We start from the raw sequence: 19489 nt of genomic DNA, 5'->3' as shown, positions 1-19489 counted from the left end.
ATCGGTTTTTCCTGCCAAGAAGAACAGGGAGTTGTTATCTAGGAACAATTCCAGTTAGAGAAAGGGTTGATAAATGCTCCTTGGATTGCACACTAAACGTAAATAACGAAAATGCATTTTTGGTAAAAATTGGTCAAAACAGAATCCTGTGCTCTCCGTATTGCATTAGCCGTTTTGAATATTGAAAATCTGACTGCAGATTCGTGTTCAGCGACATTAAAAATATATATGTAACACTCAGTTCTTGCAAATCGAAGTAATAATATAACTAAAAGGTTTCCCCAGACGTTGAACTTTTTTGGAGAAACGATTTTCTCAGAACGGCATGCAGCATTAACTAAAAATGGTTCAATCTCTTAACTTCTACCTCTGATCCAGAAAAGTAAACACTTTTCTTAGGAGCTTATATCTATAATATATGACACTGATTAATATTAACTAATATTTGTGAAGGCATAAGGAGTGAAATAAACCCCCAAAAATCTAACTCAGAGTTCAAATTAGCTCCGTATCGGAAAATTTACGGTTGTTTCATTGCGGTTAGGTATGCGCTCCCATAAATTTTATGTAATATCGACTGATGTTTTCCATTTTTAATTTCAGAGAAGTAATTTAGTATCAACTAATGTTATCCATTTTTGATTTCAGGTAACATCTGAGGGGCCACACTGCACGCAGTCTGCGTGATCAAATCATAATTGCGGGCGCCATTTTTTTTTACTGAAAATCTAAAATAAAGCTCATAGTATGATCGCTCGTAATTCCCAAACAGATCCTTCAAATGTATTTTCACTGTCTCAAAAAAAAGTACCATTTTTTGCTCATTTGAATGAGAACCTAGCCGTAACGCTGGAATATAGTCACGAGATTTTTTTCGGAGACGCTGTACGTTCGCCAGAAGAATTTCGTTCTGCGCGTGTCGATGGACTTCGACAGATATTACTGTGTGTGTGTGTGTGTGTGTGTGTGTGTGTGTGTGTGTGTGTGTGTACTACTCAGTCGTGCCATTCGAGTGTACATCTTTGCTTAGTTTTCCTTTGACGATGTAAACAGTGTTAGGCTCAGTTGCTATCTGGCCAGTGAGTGGTTCCGAAGGTGTCGGATGTGCGGTGCGTTCTGTCTGCTAGGACAACAACAGACTGGCGTGGTGCGATGGCAGAAGCAGACACTGAGGGAGCTAGCTGCTGGGACGCCAGCGAACAATGTTTGCCAAGTAAGACGAAGAGGACTATTCTAAAATTATGAGCCGCCTCAATAGTGTTTATCATTAGTAAATCTTGTAGTTGAGACTGACAATCAATCTACAATAACAGACAGTTTTGCCTAGAGAGAGATTAGTGAGAAATACAGGAAATCCCCCACACACTGAAATTTTGGTTGTGATGACAGGCCGATGGGCAGTGTAGCCCGAGATCTAAGTTAGGTTGGAAGGGGGTAATTTGATTTAGAGATGTTTACGCCAACGATTATGAATGCCGAGTAAACGTTGTGTGAGCAGATTTCCCTGTAGCGTAGCCTAGTGTTTCCGTCCGCGCCATATTTAACACACTTTCTCTGGCGGTGTACAAAAGTCGCACAACAGCGACGAAAACTACGTTTCTGGTGGGGGGAGGGGAGAGTTCACTATGTAATTTCCCTACAAATTTTAGTAGCCGCCGAAACTAGCCGAATTAGAAGCGTAATTTTAACTATATTTCCGTTTGTGGGAAAATAGTGATTCTTCTCTTTCGGCAGCAACTATAATACGTAGGCGACATATTATTATTTTTTTTAAACTCTGAATCATGATCTCAGTACACGCAGTGCTGTTTACGTAACCTGATTCGTGGTCGATAGTAACAAATGCAATGTATTGGTAAATTCTTTGAAGTGTGACGTGTGTTGCATAGACGGCGTCTGCAATGTTCGTAAGGCCAAGTTTGTATATATTCTGTGTATGTTTAATTAAGGCGAGGAGGATAATGTTCAAGGAGCACTGCATTAGCGGTCTATGGAGAAATTTAGAATTTGGATCTGACGAACGGCATGCTCGGGCAGTTTGTGCTATTATGTTGACCACTGCGTAATTCGGACACAGTGATCATCGCCTCTCCCTAGTAACCAGGAGACTCGGGTGGTAATCCTGGTCTGGCACAAATTTTCAACAGTACCTATTGTCAGATAATTTTATTAGTTGTTTCGGTCTTAAATTGTGTTTTGTCAACAAAACGTCGTTTAGCTCTTTCTTGGATAACAGCTTTGGAAAGCGTACAGTCTGTACAGGTTACATTGATATTCACTCGTCGTTAATCCAAGGCAACTATAGCTATTTTTAAACACAGTTGTAGTGCATATTAAGCCTACATACGTATTTGTGTCCTGTGTTTCTTCACCAAGAACTTCTTCTTAGGTAGTTTCCATGTAGTGGTATTTTGTTTTGGTATTTATAGACTGTAGGCTTGGATGAAATATGAAACACATATCCGAAGTTTCTGTTGATGCTGTAGATCCTGTTTTATCCGTACTAGGGGCACAAACACTTCATCTAATACTGGAGAACACAATTTGTTTCGAGATTTAGCAATTTCTCGTAATGTAGGCCTAGCTTCGATATATTTTTCTCTAATTCTTGTTTGGATTTAATCTTAAAACACACTAACTTTTCCACCAATTATTCTATATGTGGTTTCATCCCTTTCGTAGCATAGAGTTCCTACACGGTCGATAATATTAATAATTTCCTTTCTCACTTTGATTTTCTGTAGGATCTCCTGTTTATGGTTATTGCTAACCTGTTTCACATTCTCACTTTTATTATTTTTATTTTTCTAGTTTTGTGACTGGTAGCCAAATTTTCTTTGAATTCAGTTTGTAATTCTGAAATAGTAACAGTTAAAGGTCAAGTGAAGATTGCGATCTATTTGAGGAGAATTGTTCGGAGATCTTTTATATTAGACGTACACAGGTCATTGAGATCCTTATCTATATAAAATTACTTCGAGTTTGATGTAGCCCATTCTCTTGTCATGATGTCGGCTGTATCGTAGCGCATTGTGTCGATTAGGATGGAGATTTTGGTTGAGAGTTGCCGAAGTCGACGAAAGTGTTTACGAAGTTAATACTGTACTAACAGCATGATCTGTAGCGTAATCCAAAACGCTCTTTCTGTCCTTTTAAAATGTCTTTTAATTAAAAATAACTAAAGCTGCAAGATACAATCACAAAAACTGTGTTACGTAATACAGAAATCCCAGACTATTGTGGTGTATGTTGTGTACGTACACCAATTTTTTGTCACTGAATATATATTTTTTACTCATTTGCTGGATTCCAGTTTCCCGCTTTTTGCGGCGAAAAACCTTTCCCTGCGAAGGGCCCAATAGCATGTCGGTTATATTCGTGACTTTACCGACGGTCAGTAATTTCATGATAGTCTATCCACCGGCGTCATTGTTAACATCGAATATAGATTTAAGTATTAGGAAGGCTAATATGAACCTAACGCATGAGTAGGTCTAATGATGAATAAAAAAAATTCGAATGCGGGTTAGCTACTACAAGCAGCATAGTGAACGCGTTATTGTGGCCAAGATAGACACGAAGCCCACACCTACCAAAGTCTTAAAAGTAGTCCGCAGATGAGGAAGAAATTGATGAAATGTGTGATGAGATAAAAGAAATTATTCAGATAGTGAAGGAAGATGAAAATTCAATAGTCACAAGTGATTGGAATTTGATAGTAGAAAAAGGAAGAAAAGGAAACGTAGTAGGTGAATATGGAATGGTGGTAAGAAATGAAAGAGGAAGCCGCCTGGTAGGTTTTCGCCCAGAGCATAACTTAATCATAGCTAACACTTGGTTCAAGAATCGTGAAAGAACGTTGTATACGTGGAAGAGACCTGGAGATACTGCAAGAATTTAGATAGATTATATAATGGTAAGACAGAGATTTAGAAACCAGGTATTAAATTGTGAGACATTTCCAGGGGCAAATGTGTACTCTGACCACAATCTATTGGTTATGAACTGTAGATTAAAACTGAAGAAACTGCAGAAATGTGGGAAATTAAGGAGACGGGACCTGTATAAACTGAAAGAACCAGAGGTTGTACAGAGTTTCAGGGAGAGCATAAGGGAACAATTGACAGAAATGGGGGAAAGAAATACAGTAGAAGAAGAATGGGTAGCTTTGAGGGATGAAGTAGTGAAGGCAGCAGAGGATCAAGTAGGTAAAAAGTCGAGGGCTAGTAGGAATCCTTGGGTAACAGAAGAAATATTTAATTCAATTGATGAAAGGAGAAAATATAAAAATGCAGTAAATGAAGCAGGCAAAAAGGAATACAAACGTCTCAAAAATGAGATCGACATGAAGTGCAAAATGGCTAAGCAGGGATGGCTAGAGGACACATGTAAGGATGTAGAGGCGCAAATCACCATGGGTAAGATAGACACCGCCTACAGGAAAATTAAAGTGACAGCATTGATAGGGGTGGTGGGATCACTCATGGGAAAATTCCTGCAGTAGTGGATGTTAGAGCTGCACCGTTTTTAGATTGAAGTCAGCTGATAGGTATTCCTGCTTAGGGGAAGTCTCTCTAACAAAAGATCCACTTTTAAAAAAGCTTAAGTATCCAAGTAATGAGAGAATTAGTATATTTCATCAAAATATACAAGATGTTAGCGATAAAGTTAGTCAACTGCTTATAGATGTTGACTCTGAAATTATTGGTATATTTGAGCACTTCTTAAATAAGGAGATAATTCAGAGGCTTCCTTTACCAGGATACAGGCTGGCTGACAGCTTTTCTAGGAGCTCTTTTCGGTGTGGGGGAGTAACCATGTATGTGAAAAACAGCATCCCATTAGAGTCAATTGATGTTTCAAAGTACTGCACTGAAAAGGTGTTAGAATGTTGTGAAGGTGTGGTTAAATTTAATGGAGCTAAACTTCTAATTGTTATTTATAGAGCCCCAGACGCCAATTTCACAACATTTTTGCTAAAGCTAGAGGAGGTTTTTGGTACACTTTGTAGGAAATACAAAAAATTATTTATATGTGGTGATTTCAATATTAATTGTAAAGTGAGTGTGCAAGTAAAAGCATGCTGGTAGATCTCCTTAATTCATATAATCATATGCTAACTGGTATGGCAAAGTGGTATGCAGATAGAATAGCTCAGGATAAAATTAAAACCATATGGTCAGTCGTAAAGGAAGTGGCTGGTCTGCAGAGACAGGTCGACGATATGGAATCAGTGCGTAGTGGGAATGTTCGTGTTGCTGATAAGTCGCTTATATGTACAGTATTTAATAATCACTTTCTGAATGTAGCAGATGAACTAAATAGAAACCTAGCCCCAACAGGGAATCATATAGCGCTCTTAGAAAAAAGTGTTCCGAGAATGTTACCTGAAATGGTCCTCCATGATAATGACAAGAGGGAGATTGAGTTAATAATTAAATCTCTAAAGACCAAGAACTCTCATGGATATGACGGGGTATCTAGCAGAATACTGAAGTATTGTTCTGTGTATGTTGGCCCAGTTCTTAGCCATATCTGTAACATTTCCTTTAGCAGTGGTCGGTTTCCTGACCGATTAAAGTACTCTCTAGTGACGCCACTTTATAAAAAGGGAGACAAGGATAATGTTGACAACTTTACACCTATTTCCATGCCATCGGTGTTTGCTAAAGTTATCGAGAAGGTTGTATACACAAGGTTACTGGAGCATTTAAATTCACATAATTTGCTGTCAAATGTACAGTTTGGTTTTAGAAATGGTTTAACAACTGAAAATGCTATATTCTCTTTTCTCTGTGAGGTTTTGGACGGATAAAATAAAAGGTTGCGAAAACTAGGTGTTTTCTTTGATTTAACGAAGGCTTTTGACTGTGTTGACCACAAAATATTACTGCACAAGTTGGACCATTATGGAGTAAGGGAGTAGCATAAAGTTGGTTCGCCTCTTACTTTAAGAACAGAAAGCAGAAGGTAATTCTCCGCAATATTGAGAGTGGTAGTGATAATCATTCGCAATGGGGCTCTGTTAAGAGGGCATTCCCCAAGGGTCGGTTCTGGGGCCACTGCTGTTTCTTACTTATATAAATGATATGCCTTCTAGTATTACAGGTGATTCAAAAATGTTTCTGTTTGCTGATGACACCAACTATGCAGTGAAGGGTCTTGTGTGTAATATTGAAACAGTATCAAATAATGTAGTTCATGAAATAAGTTTGTGGCTTGTGGATAACAATTTGATGCTAAATCACACTAAGACTCAGTTTTTACAGTTTCTAATTCACAATTCAACAAGGAACGATATTTTGATCAGACAGAATGGGCATGTTATAAGCGAGACGAAACAGTTCAAGTTCCTAGGCGATCGGATAGATAGTAAGCCGTTGTGGAAAGCCCATGTCCAGGATCTTGTTCAGAAACTAAATGCTGCTTTAGTTACCATTAGAACAGTATCTGAAATAAGTGACAGTTCAACATGGAAAATAGTCTACTTCGCATATTTTGATACGCTTATGTCGTATGGTATTATTTTTTTGGGGTAATTCTTCTAATTCAAAAATGGTATTTTTGGCTCAAAACGGACTGTTCGAGCTATATGGGGTGTAAGTTCGAGAACCTCTTGTTGGTCCCTATTCAATAGTCTGGGAATTCTGACATTGCCCTCACAGCATATATTTTCTTTAATGTTGTTTGTTGTTAGCAGTATTAGCGTATTCCCAACAGTTAGCAGCTTTCAGTCAGTTAATACTAGGCACAAATCATATCTGTATGTGGAATGCACTTCCTTGACTCTTGTGCAGAAAGGAGTGCAGTATTCTGCTGCATCCACATTCAATAAGCTACCACAAGAACTCAAAAATCTTTGCAGTAGCCCAAAATCTTTTAAGTTTAAACTGAAGAGTTTCCTCATGGCTCACTCCTTCTATTCTGTCGAGGAGCTCCTGGAAGAGCTAAAAAATTAAGCAAATTTCAGTGTTACGTTGTTGATTTTCTTTATTTTAACTTAAGACTTGTCGCCTGACTATGTTTTAATATTTCATTTTATCTGTTTCTACTATCGTGTTATAATTTCAAGTATTGACTCGTTCTATGACCATGAAGATTTCTCCTTAATTTGGTCCCACGGAACAATAAATAAATAAAAATGAAAAAACTTTGGAGAAAAGAGATCCACTTGAATGCATATCAAGAGCTCAGATGGAAACCCTGATATAAGCGAAGAAGGGAAGGCAGAAAGGTGGAGGAGTATATAGAAGATCTATACAAGGGCAATCTACTTGAAGACAGAATATGGAAATGGAAGAGCATGTAGATGAAGATGAAATAAGAGATTATATACTCCGTGAAGAGTTTGGCAGAGCAGTGAAAGACCTAAGCCGAAACAAGGCCCCGGGAGTAGACAACATTCCATTATAAGTACTGACACCCGTGGGAGAGCCAGCCCTGACAAAACTCTACCATCTGATGAGCAAGATGTATGAGACAGGCGAAATACCGTCAGACTTCAAGAAGAATATAATAATTCCAATCTCTAAGAAAGCAGTTGTTGACAGATGTGAAAATGACCGAACTATTTGTTTAGTTAGTCACAGGCGCAAAATACTAACGCCAATTCATTACAGACAAATGGAAAAACTGGTAGAAGCCGACCTCGGGGAATACCAGTTTGGATTCCATAGAAATACTTGAACACATGAGGCAATACTGACCCTACGACTTCTCTTAAGAGCTAGATTAAGGAAAGGCACACCTACGTTTCTAGCATTTGTAGAGTTAGAGAAATCTTTTGACAATGTTGACTGGAATACTCTTTCAGTGTCTGAAGGTGGCAGAGGTAAAATGCAGGGAGCGAAAGGCCATTTATAATTTGTACAGATATTAGAAGGGAGTTACAAGAGTCAAGGGGCATGAAAGGGAAGCAGTGGTTGGGAAGGGAGTGAGATGGGGTTCTAGTCTATCGCCGATGTTATTCAATCTGTTTATTGAGCAAGCAGTAAAGGAAAAAAAGAAAAAAATCGAAGTAGGAATTAAAATCTGTGGAGAAGAAATTAAAACCTTGAGGTTCGCTCATGACATTATAATTCTGTCAGAGACAGCAAAGGACCTAGAAGAGCAGCTGAATGGAATGGAGTGTCCTGAAAGAATGATTTAAGATGATCATCAATAAATGCAAAACGAGGATAATGGAATGTAATCGAATCATGTTTTGTGATGCTGAAGGAATTATATTAGGAACTGAGACACTTAAAGTAGTAAAGGAGTTTTGCTATTTGGGGAGCAAAATAACTGATGACAGTCGAAGTAGAGAGGATATAAATTGTATACTGGCAATGGCAAGGAAAGTGTTTCTCAAGAAGAAAAACTTGTTAACATCGAGTATAGCTTTAAGTATCAGGAAGTGTCTTATCCGAGTATTTGTATGGAGTGTAGCCATGTATGGAAGTGAATCATGAACGATAAAGAGTTTTGTTAAGAAGAGAATAGAGGCATTAGAAATATGGTGCCACAGAAGAATGCTGAAGATCAGATGGGTAGATCACTTAACTAATGACGAGGTATTAAATAGTATTGGGGAGAAGAGAACTTTGTGGCACAACTTGACTACAAGAAGGAATCGGTTGGTAGGAAACGTTCTGAGGCATCAGGGGATCACCAATTTAGTATTGGAGGGCAACGCGGAGGGTAAAGGTCGAGGAGGGAGACCAGGAGATGAATACACTAAGCAGATTCAGAAGGATGTAGGTTGCAGTGGGTATTGGGAGATGAAGCTTGCACATGATACAGTAGCATGGAGAGCTGCATCAAACCAGTCTCTGGACTGAAGACCACAACAACAACAATAAGAAAGCATCTGTCTCATTTGTACCTTTCAACAGAAATGGGACAGACAAGAGGGTTAGATTAGACTATATGTAGTTTCCGTTGCAATTGATCCATAATGAGGAGATGCTCAGTGGGAAACTAATATGCTAATTTACCTTCCACAGATCGCAAGTGGACTGATCATGGACGTGAACTGAGGGATGAAAATTTAGACGTACTTCTGATCGTACTCGTATTATTTGACACCCCCCCCCCACCTCTCTCTCTCTCTCTCTCTCTCTCTCTCTCTCTCTCTCTCTCTCTCTCTCTCTCTCTCTCTCTCTCTCTCTCTCTCTGTTTCTCACTCACTCACTCACTCACTCCTCACTCACTGTCAATCGCGCACGCCCTAGTTCTACTAAAAAATTCAATTCATTAATGGTGTCAGAGGAGATGGTGAAATAAATCCTTTAGGGTGCTCTTAAACTGAATTTTGTTAGTAGTAAAACTTTTATGGCTGCTGACAATTTATTGAAAATTCGTTTTCCTGAATGATGGAGACTTTCTTGCACCAAAGTAATTAACTTCCAAATTTTTGTGGAGATTATTCATGTTTCTTGTAATTAGTGCATGCAATGAGCTGTTGATTTGAAAATATTCATTTGTTTTTAAAGACAAATTTCACGGGGAGAAGCTATCTTCTATCTCCACCTTTTTAAATTGATCTGTTTCCACGTCCCTAATCTCAAGCTGTGTTATATTAACGGTAAACACAAAACATTTCTTACATGCATTTCCACTGTTTTCCAACAAGTTGACTATTTTTCACGAATAATATATTAATAGTGAAATTTTTGAAAAAGTTTTGAAAGACAGGTTTTGTGGGCAAATTTCAAAAATAAAAAGACCACAGAGTTCTTTATAATAAAGCTTCTCCATGGATTTTAATTCCTGCTCTGAATTTTTCTTTTGTTTCCTTTACTGCTTGATCAACAAACAGAGTGAATAACATTGGGGATAGACTATAACCCTGTCTCACTCCCTTCCCAACCACTGCTCGCCTTTCATGCCCCTCGACTCTGCATGCCCTCGAGTAAGACAACTGATTGTTAGAATTCCATGGTGCTGGAGAGGAACGAAAAACGCTTTTCTTTTAATGATGTCCAGCCCAAACCCTGTATAATTTGTGTGACACTCTCTCCCATATTTCGCGATAATAGAAAACGTGGTGCCTTTCTTTGAACTTTTTCCATGTACTCCGTCAGTCCTATCTGGTAAGGATCCCACATCTCCCAGCACTATTCTAAAAGAGGACGGGCAAGCGTAGTGTAGGCAGTTTCCTTTGTAGGTCTGTTACGTTTTCTAAGATTCTTGCCAATAAAACGCAGTGTTTGGTTATCCTTCTCCACAACATTTTCTATGTGTTCCTTCCAATTTAACTTGTTCGTTATTGTAATACGTAGGTATTTAGTTGAATTTACGGCCTTTACGTTAGACTACAACTTCTCTGATTGTGATTCGTTTATTCTGTTTCGCCAGGGATTTTTCGGGGTCAGTAACGACCTGATTTGCGGATATTGAGGGCGTACCTTAACTGACTTTTGTCTTCATTGATTAGCGGCTACCTTTGAAATGGTTGTACCACTCCTTATGCCGTGTAGTACCCATGACTTCGTCCACAAACACACTATGGTTTCAACTTGAGAATCGCCAAGCTTGAAGCCAAATGTGATGCAACGTCGTCGTTTTGCTCACATTACTAAATCCAACGTGTACCACTTACAAGTGTTCCGAAATATTGGAGAAAATCAGGTATTTGTGCTATGTATGCCTGAAAACATGAGCCCACGAACGCCCTGATACCATTGTTGATTTCAACAATTAAAAAAGGTCGGATAATTTTTGAACAGCTATCGTTTATAGGCCGTCGCCAGTGATGTCGGAAGAGCAAGATACCCATAGCTGCGCCAGTTGTATTAGGTAGTTCGAATGGAGCGGTCTATTGTCCGACGAATCTCCATAGCAGCTCCGAGCCAAATACCCCAAAGTTCGTCCTTCGCGTTAGGAATCAAGCTGAGCTCACGAGGGCGTAAGTCCGGGGTATGTGGAGTGTGGTGCGTGGTGCGGCCCTTCCCATCCCCATATACCGATCAAATCAGTCACGACTTTAACCAATCGTGCCCGAACATTGTCCTGCAAAATGATGGCCGCGTGCAGCAGAAAGTGACGCCGCTTCTTTCACTCAGTTGTTTTTCTTCTTTGTAGCACAGTCTGTTTCGTTTTCGAGTCGAAACCGCTTAACAGATATTGTTCAAATTTGACATGGCGACCGTTTGAACCCTTAGAAAGAACAAAGCCCACTTCAGAAGGCAATAAACTTTTTTTTTAAGTCAGTGAACGTAAACTAAATTAAAACTTACTTATGTTGGTGTATAACTTATGAATTCTATAATGCATAAGTACTTCAGTAGTCTCCTCGCGGGATAGTCTCTCAAATGAAATTGCTCCCACGTCCGAGGCCTTTCAATATCACTTCTCCCATTCCGCTCGTAGTTCAGAATATTTTGGGGAAGTCTGGGACTTAGCATTCTCACCAGTCTTTACGATATTTTAGAATTTTTTAGTTTATGTTGAAAATACTTAATTTTTCTCTAGTATCTACATTTCCAATCATTTCTTGTTCTGCAGCCCTTCGAATTTCTTAGGAACCTCATCTCTGCCGTCTGAATGTTTTTTGTTATAACCATGTTTTCGCTTTCACAGCATAACACAGGAACCGCGACCACGTTATAGAATTTCGGGACAATCTCTTTTTGTACTTTATTGCCCAATGTTCGGATAATGGTGCCACAGACAGCTTAGAATTTGTGTAATTTATTTTCAGTATGAGAGTAAAAATCAGATCTTACAGCGTAGCCTAAATGAAAGATAAGAGACCTGTTCTAAAGCAGGTTTATCCAAAACTAGTTTTAAACTGACTGAATATTTTCCTCGAAGTGCACTTATTTACGTTTTATTACTAGAAATTTTAAAGTTGTATTCGTTGCATATTTCGTTCAGGTGGTACATAGATCTTTGGAGGTCATTTCATTCACTTGAATCATGTCATCTACAAACAGAAGCACAATGAGGTGTTTCTCGTGATTCTTAAGTTTCTCCCGGCGTATTTGATAGTCAGAATATCCACGGGGGTACTGCCGGTCTACAGTGTCCAACGTGCACAGTATTTCGGCGATTATACATGTCGCCATCATCAGGTGAACTGACGGACTGAGCTCCTGTGAGCGTGCCGGCACGGAGATCCGTACGCTATGGCTGCTCAGAGGGACCTGGTTTCGGTTGCTGACGCTAGACATACAGGCCTGATCACTGGCCCGAGGTATGGAGTCTATGCTTGGTGCAGCTATTCCTCCAAGATCCTCATTTGTTGGGATGGTGTTCCCTCTCGTTCGGGTTGGTCCTTGGGTGTTGCCTGGTCGTAGATCCTGGTTGCCAGCACGCAGGCATGCTGGCGGTGTCGGTGGATGTTCCTGTGGGACTAGGTTATCTTCCCTTCCCGCGCTATGTTGTTCAGCGCGGACTCCAGCTCGGGTGTGAGCTTCCTCGCGCCATCTCCAACTTCTTTCCTCAGCCGCGCGACCGCGTCTTCCAAGATGAAGCCTCAGTCGGCGGCGTGAAGATTGGGTTGGAGATTATGGTGTGGAGGTCCTTCTTCGTGACGAATTTTCGGTCGCGGCGGCGGCCGTTTTAAATACCCTCCGCCCGCAGCGCGCTCCCTCCGCTGTCCGCGCCCCGCGTCACGGTCGCGTGGTGGAACAGATTGCGGCGGCGTCTGAGAAGACGTCGGTGTGATGGCTCTGTCCGCCGTGGTCGTCTCACCTACACGTTTGCTCGGTTTACTCTCGATTAACCCAATCGCTGGTTCCCAAGGCTTGCTAAGATTATAGACACAGTCACGGTTTATGAGGTCGTCATTGGTGCGTATTTCGATGGCCTCTCTAACAACGCTGTCCCTGTATCTCGACATCTGTACCAGAATCCACCGATCTCCGTGCCAGCACGTTCACAGTAGCTCAGTCCGTCAGTTCACCTGATGATGGCAACATGAATGATCGCCGAAATATTGTGCCCTTTGGAGCCTGTAGACCGACAGTACACCCGTGGATATTTTGACTAGATATTTCTCATTCGTTATCCCAATTCCTTTGTGTGCTCGTAGTTCATGCTTTTATTTATGAAGAATGAAGTCAATGTAAATACTAAAAATGCTGACATAACCTACTCATTTAAATGTATACCGAGCGAGCTGGCGCAGTGGTTAGTACACTGTATGATGATGATGATGATGATTGGTTTGTTGGGAGCTCAACTGCGCGGTTATCAGCGCCTGTTTAAAGCCCTAATCTTTACACAGTCCAATCTCGCCACCTTCACGAATGAATACGAAATGATAAGGACAACTCACACATCTAGTCCCCGGGTGGAGAAAGTCCTCAACCCTGCCGGGAATCGAACCCGGAATCCCACGATCCAGAGCAGAAACTCCCATTGGGGAGGACGACGGTTTAAATCCGCGTCTGGCCACCCTCATTTATGTTTTCCGTTATTTTCCTGAATCGCTCGAAGCAAATGCTGGGATGGTTCCTTTGAAAGGGCACGGCGGACTTCTTTTTCCCTTCCCTGACGCAGTGCCAGCTCCTGCTCCTTCTCTAATGACCTCGACATCGATGGCACATTAAATACAATCCTCCTTCCGTTCTTCGCTTAAAGGCATAGGTTTAACGCAATAAGTCGGGAGTTAAAAGTTAAAAACTGCGTATTCGTCTAAGGCAGAATATTTTCATGGCGCGAAAATTATCGAGACTATATACACCGAGCATTTGTGAATGGCAGCACGTGGCGACTTACAACAAACTTCACACTTAATTTTGAAACTTTGCGAAACTTTTTTCCCTCTGACATCCCTGACAGAATGATGAAAGGAAAAAAGACTTTCATCACTTCTACATTTTAGCTGTTCATGCAGTAAGGCGTCAGCATCAGTCATGAATTTTGAATTGATTACTTCTTTACTACTCACTCTATTCGGAATACATTTGTCAAACAGTATTCACACATATCGTTGAACGTACCTGAAAAATTATAGCAACACCTAGTTCAGGACATAAACATTGAGATGTTTTCGAAAAACTAGCGTCTCTTAAAACAGAGCGTCTTCAACTGAAAAGGATTATGCTTCTTCAGGTCAAGTTTTTAACACATTAACTGATACGGAAAGTAAACGAACTTCTGAAAGTGGTTTACATATGGGACTTCCAGTTTTCAGATAGCGATTTGGAGGGGAGAAGGGGGCGGTGGTTACGCGGTCTATTTGAAACTTCAGTCTTTCCGCTAATGATGCAGTTGTCTGTAATGAAGTACTGTCTGAAAGAAGCCACGCCCTCATAAGATTTTAGTGTAGTGCAAAGACTGGCAACTTGGTTTACATGTTCCCGAAATGTAAAAATGTTCTGTTCTCAAAACGAAATAACCTTATCCTACGAGTATAGTGTCAGCGAGTCAAATTCGCAATCGCTCAACCCACACGAATACCTGGGTGTAAAAATTTCTAGAGATTTGAAATGGAACCGAGTCGCAGTCCTAGGGAAAGACGGTGACTGCCTGGAATTCATTGGTAGAATTCTAGGAAAATACAATCAGTGTACAAAAGAAATTGCTTAGAAATCACTCGTGCACACATCCCCCAATATTGCTCGAGATTCTTGATCCTAGTCAGATACGACTGCCAGGGGATACTGAATGTACACAGAAAAGGGCGGCACGAATGATCACAGGTTTTTTTGACCCGTTGGAGAGTGTCACAGAGTTTCTGATCAAACTGAACTGGCAGGCGCCTGGAAACAAACGCAAAATGTCCGAAGAAAGTCTACTTGGATTATTTCCGGAGGAATATAGGCGAATGGTAGTCAATAGAGGGAATGACTGCGAATGCTCGTTCGATTTGCGCTCTCTTCCCAAGGCTGCGATGCAAACTAATCCTGATAATATTCCCGGTGCGAGATGTAGTTGGCAGCTCTGTAAATGCTCACCCGTGAGTTGCTTAAAGCCCTGGCAAAATTAATCTCGGAGGGACACATCACACTCTCAACCGACTTAGCATATCGCGTAAGGATGTTCTAGATTCTGAGACTAGTGTATTGAATATAAATACGGAAAACTGGAACAACTCACTCTTTGAAATACTTTTAATTCCATTAACTAGTTTTGTAACCTTTACAGACTCATCTTCAAATGTGGCACACAGAATTTCCGTCTTTATTTCGGTAGAGTGATGCCGGGTACTGGCTCTCTGACAGGGAGACAGAGAACTCTTTTAATGTATCGCCACGAGCGACAGTTACATGGCGACATGTGTCGGAAAGCCAATACTTCCACTTAGCTTGACAATGTGGGTGGTATTGCAGTTAATATCCACCTGGCAACTGCCGTTGTCATTGTGTATTGGCCACAGATTAATCGTCTTTCAATGTAAATATAAATAAGAAGTTTCACCATCACCATAAGGTTTACTGCTAATGTACATTACAAAGATGTTCAATTGAAAGAATAGCATACTTTGCTCGGAAACAGTCGTTTGATCCTTGTGCACATAACACGAGGGCGTGCTGAGGAGTAGTGACTCCAAATGTTTGATTTGAAAACTGAAAACTTTCCAATTAAAAAAGTTAGCAAAATTCTACATGTTTATTCCACGAATCTGCAGTCCTCTGCCGCTAGAGGGCTCCGATTTGTACCGTGTAACATAGCGGTGTGTGATGTAACTATGTCCGTGCTTGTGAAACAGCTCAAAAAAATTGAAAGTACGAATTGGAAGAGTTGGTTCGCACGTGGAACACCCTCCTCTTCAGCATTACGACGCCAAACTGCAGCCGAGCGCTGCGACTTCTGCAGCACTCCGATGCCGTTCGTTCACTGCCGTCGATTGACCTCCACACGGACCCGACTTGGTCCCATCCGATTTTCATCTGTCTCCAAAACTTGCAGAACACATTCAAGGACTTTTATAGTTCGAAGCCGTGCAAGCAGAGGTGAGGTTGAGGCTCTGTTAGCACAGTCAAATATTCTACTGTGACGGTATCGACAAAATCAACATTTTACAAAATGTGACTACGTAGTCCAATGACTACAGCTGCAATTTTTTAACTCGTGTAAATACTTGAGTGTATAAATTTGTAGTGGTATGAAATGGAACGATCACATAAGCACATTAGTAGATAAAGCGCGTGCGGTTCATTTGGACAATACTGGAGAATTGCAATTAGTACCAGATAGGACGAACAGGGGATATTGAACTTATACAGAGAAGGGCAGTAAAGATTGCTCAAGATTTGTTAGACCCATAGGAGAATGTCAGGAAGGTGTTCAAAGAACTGAACTAACGCACAGTTGATGATAGACACAGATTATACCGCGGAAGAGCAAAGTATTGCGAGGAGACCTACTTAGAAAGTTTCTAGAACTGACGTTACGTGATGAATGTAGGAATATACTGAAACCGCCTACGTATGGTAACTGTAGGAAGCGTGAAGACCAGATTAGACTAAGCACAGCACGCACAGAGGCTTTTAAGCAGTCACATTTCGCACGCTCCATACATCAGTTAAGTGGGAATAAGTCATAATAACTAGTATAATGGCAAGTTCCATCTGCCATGCAATTCACGGTCGTTTGTAGAGTACAAATTATAAGCTGCCTAATTTTTGTTTGAATTTGGATTCCAAGAAAATGGCGCGTCTTGCAAAATGTCCTAAATAAGTCTCCTCTTAATCGTCACCACCATGAGTGTTCTGCCCTAGGGCAGGTCTTCACATGTCCCTCTCCATGCAGTCCCATCATTTGTTACCCTCTTGTCTTCTCACAACTGTTTTCTGTCCCTACACTGTCCATCACCTAGTATGTTCTGCGTCGTGTTCCACTTCCATTCACTATTTCCTCCATACCATAAATAAATAATCTCTTCTCATTCAGTGTCCATGCTAACTGTGTTTCCTCATCCTGCTAACTTTAAATTTTCTCTCTGTTCTCCCACTCAACACCACCTCATTTGTCACTATGCTTGCGTACTTTATCCCCTATCAACGCACCCACATAAAAGCCTCCTGTTATGAAACTTCTCGTTGGCAATTGCTATACGTGTTTTCACCTCCTTATTACTTCCAATGTCGTCCATAATAGCGCGTCGCAGTTATCTAAATGGTTCAAATGGCTCTGAGCACTATGTCACTTACCATCTGTGGTCATCAGTCCCCTAGAACCTAGAACTACTTAAATCTAACTAACCTAAGGAGATCACATACATTCATGCCCGAGGCAGGATTCGAACCTGCGACCATAGCTGTCACGTGGTTCAAGGCTGAAACGCTTAGACCGCACGGCCACACTGGCCGGCAGTTATCTAAAAACACTAATTTGTTCTGTATCTTCCTGCCTAACATTTTAGTTGTGCTTAGTTTTCTTGCACTTATCACCGGACATTTTGCCTTTTTCTTATTATTTCTCATTGAAATTTATTCATATGTTGTTTAATTCTTTTAACATTTCAGTCATACCTTTTTCGCTCTCTGCCAACACCATATGATCCGCGAGTCTAATACATTCTGCACTCCTAACAACAACCAGCTCCCTTCTATTTCGTTTCATAAGTTTTTGAATGACCTGCTACGAATATATTTACACACTAAGGAAAATTAACGTATCCCGGAGGAATTACCCCAGTGCGTTGGAAATAGATACATGTGATGTATGTGTAGGGGCAAATGAATGACTAGAGTTGCAGAAAAAGTATATGATTAATTCAAGAGAAAGAGCTTCACAAATTGATAAGTCGATGACGTGTTGGTCCACCTCTGGCCTTTACGCGGGCAGTTATTCGGCTTGACATTGACTGATAGTGATAGTGGATGTCCTCCTGACGGATGACTTACCAAATTCAGTTCAGTTGGTTCGTTACATCGTCAAAATCGCGATCTGGTTTAAAGAACCTGCCCATTGTGTTCGAAACGTTCAAAATTGGTGACAGACATGGTAGTCTTGCTGAGCACGTAAATACTATCTCCGTGTGTAGTGCGTAAATTGCCGGCAGGCACCTCATTTAGTGTCCCGAGCAGAGTTCAAGACGCCAGAGAGACAAAGGGTGGACACACTGCATATTAAAGTCCACTAATAGGTGTCTGTACACTACTGATAGGATACTGTATTTCGAAATGTTAGCAGGGGCCAGAAGTTGGAGCATTTGTCTTTCCGCTTAAAGCTTACGTGGGGCGAGTCGTATTATCTCTAAAAAGAGACACCTCTGACAACACTAGTTGAAAGTGGCCTTCAAACTAGCCGTGCTGCGCTCTCTAACTCCGGTTATTCTCGTGGCCGTCAGAGCTGCCGTAGCCAAGGCGCCCCCTGGGTAAACGCTGCGGACGTCTGCACTCGCAGATACCAATCGTAATACGACAACGGCTATACAATTTACTGGAAACGTACAGGATGTTCCGAAATTGCCGTCACTAAGTGCTAGAACTTGTAGAGGGGACTGAGTACATAATACTCGTATTTTAAATTTGTAACCCGCCTCCGGAAACGTATCGTGTGCTACAACCATTTAGAAAAATGTTGGTAACGCTGTCACTTTGACAAGTAATCTGTTACACTGAAGAGCCAAAGAAATACCGTGTAGGGCCACCGCGAGCACGCAGAAGTGCCTCAACACTGCGCGGCATGGAATCGACTAATGGCTGAAGTCGCGCAGGAGGGAACTGACATCAGGAACCCTGCAGAGCTGCCCATAAATCCGTAAGAGTACGATGGGGTAGAGATCTCCTCTTATCAACACGTTGCAATGCATCCCAGATATGCTCGATAATGCTATACAATGTACTAGAAACGTACAGGATGTTTGGTGGCCAGCGGAAGTGTTTAACCGCGGAAGAGTGTTCCTGCAGCCTCTCTGTAGCAATTGTGGTTGTGTGGGGCGTCGCATTGTCCTGATGGAATTACCTACTTCCGTCGGAATCCACAATGGACACGAATGGATGCAGTTGGTCAGACAGGATGTATCTAGACTTATCAGGGGTCCCACATCACTCCGAATGCACACGCCATACAACGTCACAGAGCCTCCACCAGCTTCAACAGTCCCCAGCTGACATGCAGGGTCCATGGATTCGTGAGGTTGTCTTCATACCCGTACACATCCATACTCTATATACATTTTGAAATGAGACTCGTCCAACCAGGTAATATGTTTCCAGTCATCAACAGTCCAGTGTTCGTACCGATGGGCCCAAATGAGGCGTAAAGCTTTGTGCTGTACGGTCAGCAAGGGTACACGAGTGGGCCATCGGCTCTGAAAGCCCATATAGATGATGCTTCGTTGAATGGTTCGCATGCTGACACTTGTTGATGGTAAAGCATTGAAATTTTATGTAATTTGCGGAATGGTTGCACTTTCGTCACGATGAACGATTCTCTTAAGTTTCCATTCTTGCAGGATCTTTTTCCGGCAGCAGCGATGTCTGAGATTTGTTGTTTTACTGGATTGCTGATATTTGCGGTGCCCTCGTGAAATGGTCGTACCGGAAAATCCCCACTTCATCGCTACCTCGGAGATGCTGTGTCCCATCGGTGTTGCGCCGAGTAT

The sequence above is a fragment of the Schistocerca gregaria genome, unplaced genomic scaffold (genome assembly GCF_023897955.1).
Source record: "Schistocerca gregaria isolate iqSchGreg1 unplaced genomic scaffold, iqSchGreg1.2 ptg000169l, whole genome shotgun sequence".
Lineage (NCBI taxonomy): Eukaryota > Metazoa > Arthropoda > Insecta > Orthoptera > Acrididae > Schistocerca > Schistocerca gregaria.
Note: the sequence above shows the minus strand (reverse complement) of the source record.